General features: G+C 53.2%; 1 protein-coding gene across 1 annotated transcript in view; it reads right to left on the bottom strand.

Annotated features, from left to right (window-relative positions):
* LOC113212600 (protein misato) overlaps nt 1-5,284 on the bottom strand; it is an 18,898-nt gene that overhangs the window by 9,634 nt on the left and 3,980 nt on the right. The window lies entirely within an intron of this gene.

Raw genomic sequence — 5,284 nt, 5'->3', positions numbered from 1 at the left:
GTGAAGGGGATGTTGCCACAAGGGCGAGTGCGACAGTCCGGCTCGCTCGTGGGCGAGCCGAGCCAACCGCCCGCGGCGGCCAGTGAGCCAAGATGAGTGTCGGCAGTAGAGGACCCCCTCCCAGACCCCTAGCCACCCTAACCTCCCACTCCAAACACCCAAATTCGTTCCCTCTCACCCTCACATCCCCCCCCCCCCCCCCCCCCCCCCCTCTCTCTCTCTCTCTCTCTCTCTCTCTCTCTCCCCCTCCCTCAACTCCGCCCCCACCTCCTTCTGCACACACAGCAGCCGCAGGTTTCATTTCGGAGGATTACCCAGTTCGGTTCGACATTGGAGGGTAAATACGAGAATTGCCTGGAGATACTTGAATCGAATCGGCTTCTTTCCTCCCCCACCCCTCCTTTCCCAACGGCATGGCCAGGCTAGCCCACAAGAACGCTGTTGCCAAGCAATGGTGGTCCATAGGTCACGTCACGACGTCACGTCTCCGGAGGAACCACGCGGTAACAAGTCAGGTCTCTGGAGGTACCCACGGTACTAAGCTAGGTCACGGTACCACGTGACGTCTCTAGAGTCTGGTGTCGCACCCGCCAGAAGTCACGTCGTTCGATCTTCAAAAAAAAGATGAGCACGAAAAATGTCAATAATAGCGACACGTCTGTAGCGAACGAAAGGCTATAAGTATTGACATCAATGTTATGATTTCGTACAATCAGAACATTCTCTGTAAATACAGGAGTGATTTCACACCCTCTGATTTGGCTTTGCTCCCTACGGATTTAAACGCCATTTCCCACATGTACGCTGTACGGACGGAGAACCACCGTTTTATCAACTTGTTCATCCTTTTATTTGGCAGAAAATTGAAGCCAGCCGAGGAGAAGGCAAACACTGTGGAGGCCATATCAGGACGGGAAAGAGGGAAAGAGGTAGGGGGGTAGAACAGGGGTGGAAGAGGTGGTAGGGGCAAGGCAGCAAAGCGACTATCAGCTCGCGGTGAATCGAGAAGTGAACGTTTCACTTTGTTTCACTTTGTTTTACATTATTGCTCTTAATAATTTAGAAAAACAGGACTGGGTGGCAAAAATAATGAACACCGAGAATTTCTTGTAAGGGTTACAGGAAATACTTCCACGATGTGTGTTATAAAATCACAACTTAAAATTGTGAAACTACAAATAGTACGTTTATTAACGTGGAATTTATTGAAGATCAAGAGTGGGCAGTAGTAAATTTACAACATATTTTTTCAATCGTAAATACAAAACGTGTTGTAAATTTACAGGGATTTTTTTAGAATGGAATATTTATTACATTGGCTTGCAATATAATTAATGTCATAATAAGAACAACGAATTGGATTAGGTAACAATCACTATTTTCGATTCCGATACGGTATGTGGTTGAGGTTACGTCGGTATCGCCCTCGCCTCGTCGCCGCCGTACATCCCCACATTGCGACATTGCCTTCTACGGCGTAAATACCCAACGGGGCGCGGTGCGGCGAGATGCGGTGGGCGGGGCGGGGATGAAGGGCCTATAGGCCTGCGTGGGAGTCCCGACGCAACTCAATCCATCGCTCCCGCCTCCCAAACAATCATTTGCTTTTCAAAAACAAAAACAAAAAAGCTTCGTAATTTCGAAGAATTTTCCCTGCAAAACTTTGACCCTACTTTTCTCCCAAAATTTTATTTTGTGCGCGAGTAAAGATAAAGTTGTTTGCTTTGTATTATCTTATGTTCTTTGTGTCCTACATTTTGACTCGACATTTCTTTCGAAATGTGCAAATAAGAAAACAAATGACCCAAATCTCTCAAAACATTATGCGTGACTATTCATGCAAAAACCTCAGTATTTTCTTTCGGTAACGGAACGGAAGGGTTTCGCCGGTTTTGCCTCTTCACGCCGTAGGATTATGTTATTAATGTGTGCCTTCTCCGAACCAGAGGCCACTTATAGGGCGTTTATTCAAAACAAATCTGCGGTGGAGGTTTGCACCGAGTGCGCGGGCGCCCCCACCGGCCCCAACCTCACACCTCATGCTGCGACTGCTGCTATCCGACAACCGCTGCCGCACCGCGCCGCGTGCGGGGGGCGCACAGTCGTCGCGCACCGAGGCTAAAGAGGGCGTGGAGCAGTTAAGATTTTCTCTCACCTGAAAAGACGTAATGTCTCTCTGTGGCACACCCGGCTCGGCGGCCGCCCCGGGGCGGAGCGAGAGGTGTGCAGCGCGCGATATAAAGCACGTGTGTGTGTGTGTGTGTGTGTGTGTGTGTGTGTGTGTGTGAGTGAGGGAGAGTGCGGAGAGAGGGGGAGAGTGTGTGCGTGTGTATGTAAACGTCTGTTTTAATGGACGCGCCGTGTAGCCTTTCTGATGTGTGCATTAACAGCACAGGTTGAGCGCCCCCTGCATGCACCATACTGGCCTTGCTCGAGCCTCTCCACTTCTTTGCGGCGTTATGGGTGCCGTTTGTTGATGGCGTCACACGGCGATGGTAGTATAGGATAGGGGCGTTGGGGTATGGCGTCCGCGAAAGAGCACTTCCCGCGCCCGCGCGCTCACCGCGTTCAGAAATGGATGCACGGGGTGGTGGGCCCATAAGACCCCTCGCGGCCACAATTTAGTTAAACTGACGAACCGCATGCGGGTGGCGCGTTGCATATACTCGCAAGAGGGGGCCCCAAGGTGCCCAGTCGTTGAGAGACGGTAGGCAAGCTCGCCCGCCGCCCGCACGGCTGCATCTGTGCGAGAGATATGTCACCCCAGTAAAAACGATGACGATGAAACGTGAAGGGTTGGAAAAATACGAGACGCGAATGAAGTTGAGCCATGTCGTACCAGTACCGCAAAAAAAAATGAAAAGACACGGGGTCGACTCTGGGCGATGTGGACAGGAGCAACCAGGCCAACCGCATCAACCGCGCGCGCTGCAACGCACACTTGCGCGGCTCCGGAGAGAGGGAGAGGCGGGAGGAAAACACAAGGAGAAGAGCGAGAGCGAGAGAGGAGAGACCAGCAGCAGAATAATTGTTCATGGAGCAAAGAGCAAGCAAAAGGACCGTTGCCATGCGGAAGAGAGGTCCTCCGCTGCCGTGGCGGGGCGGGGCGGGGCGCGGTGCTTCCCTCACTCATGGCTTTTGCCCGCTCGAGAAGCTAAAAGTATAAATGGTTTGCCAGCGACCCGGGGCATTGTGGCGCCCACGGCGGGACAAAGCGATCGCTGATCGCTCTCAATAGCGACGCGGGAACGGCCCGCCACGCCACGACTAGACATGGCCAGGAAAAAAAAAGCAGAAAATATGTATGTGCGCCGTTTTGGAGTAATGATCCCTGCAATCGACGACGCCCGCCCGGGACTTCGCTGAACTGAATAAATGACGAGGCAGACTCTGGGAAAGGAGGGGGGGGGGCAAAAACATAGGAATAAACGCCATGGAATTTTAGTTACTTTTGTTACAGTCGCTAAATATCAGAGTCCTTTTCAGGTCCAAAAATCAAAGATGTGTCAACTCCTGAAACTTTACTGCTCGAAACGGAAACAGAATGTCGCACACTTGGACGCCCATTCGTACACTTAAGGGAGTAAAGGTGTGAATTATTTTCCTTTTTAATTCATACACTTGTGCATTCAGGGATATAAGAAGAAAGAATGGCGTTTACACTCCAAGAAGTGTGCGACATTAGCACCTTTGGGTTCCCGGGGTACACCTTACAAGGCTATCGATATAGAAATAATAAGTTCTCTCGAGCGCCCGTGTGTTTGCACTGAGGATGTTTGTCAAAATAAAGGTATCTGTGACATTTAATTTTTACAATTATTACGTCTTTGGTCAAAAATCAAAATCAAACCACTCTCTCATGACTTCTCAGATGACAAGAAGCGGCGCCTCGGTGGTCGCCCCTTCCCCCTCCCTGCTCCACATCCGGCTACTTCCGGTCTGGACCTCTCTCTCTCTCCCTCTCTCCGGCTGCCGCGCGCGCCTTAGCCTCGCCGCAAGCTCTCCATTCTCTTACGCCCAACTGCTAACGAGTTGCTTTAGAAAAAAAAGTGGGGGGAGGAAGGGATGTGGTTGGAGGGGGAAGAGGGGGGAGGAATGCAGCTCGTGGGAGGATAAGAGGACCCGCAATCACCGGTCCGCTTGCATTGTAACCTCCTTGGCCACGTAGTACGTCCTTCCGTGCGCCCTGCCTCGCCTCGCCCCGCCCCGCGCGGCAGCAGTCTGACCTCTTTGTCAAACACGCCCCCCAGCAGCGCCCCCGCGGCTCCTCTTCTCTTCGGACGCGCGTTCAAAGTCTCCCGCCGGTCTCTCTGACGCGGCCCCGGACCTGGCGGGAGCGAGCGGAGAGACACAGGAGCGCCCCGGAGACAGCCTCGCGTATCGATTTAAAAGGCATTACTCTTTTCTCCGCGCGCACAACAATCAGAGCAATTTGTGCCTTTGTGGTTATCGTCGAGTGAAAGGCAGCGGAGCGTTCCGTCTCTTTCCTCCGCGCGCCCCCTTCTCTCTTTCTCTGTCCCTCCTTTCCTTTCTTCTGACGTCTCTCTCGCTCTGCTCAACCTGCCTCGCATCTCGCTCTCACCCCCTCGCTGCCCCTCCAATCGACGCGGAGCCGAGCGTCACCTTTCCCTCGGCGAGGTTCGAGGACAACTCACCACGCCGGAAGTACTTCCGTCCGTCCGGCCGCGCAGGTCCTGGTCAAGCTCGTCCTCCTCGTCCTGGTCGGCGCGCCGCGCTCGCGCCGCGGCCCTGGCGCCCTCTGTCGGGTGGAGGACGCAAGCTGCTCCGCGCACTCGGCGGCTGGACCACACCACCCACACCGCGCGCCTCCCCGGGGAAGTCATACTGTCGACAACCAAACACAATAAGTACAAGGTGATGTGGTGCTACGGAAAAGGAGCACGCGTTTATGTTCCGCGAGGGTGTCTCGAACGTTAAAATACATGCAGGAGTTAATTCATTCTACAGTGCGAGAGTCGGCATAAGACAATTTTACCACGAGGACCCCGATCTCAACCAAATTACAGTGAAAACTAATGTCAATACAATACCGAAATTGCGTCAATTTCTCCTTCTCGACATCTTTTGGACATCGTTCCGAAGGGGTGGTATCAAGGAATGAGTCGAGATACCGTGCCGACGCTGTGGCGGGCAAGTCACGCGTACGATGGGTTGCCTACCTGCCGGGCGCTGGCCCACAGTACTTGATGGGAGCGGAGACAGCTCGACGTCCAGCCCCGGCAGTTGGAGACCACGAGAAGACTTCGGCAAAACCTCCCCCCCC

The sequence above is a fragment of the Frankliniella occidentalis genome, unplaced genomic scaffold (genome assembly GCF_000697945.3).
Source record: "Frankliniella occidentalis isolate FOCC.00 unplaced genomic scaffold, Focc_3.1 Scaffold1, whole genome shotgun sequence".
Lineage (NCBI taxonomy): Eukaryota > Metazoa > Arthropoda > Insecta > Thysanoptera > Thripidae > Frankliniella > Frankliniella occidentalis.
This window is presented reverse-complemented; position numbering and strand designations above follow the sequence as displayed.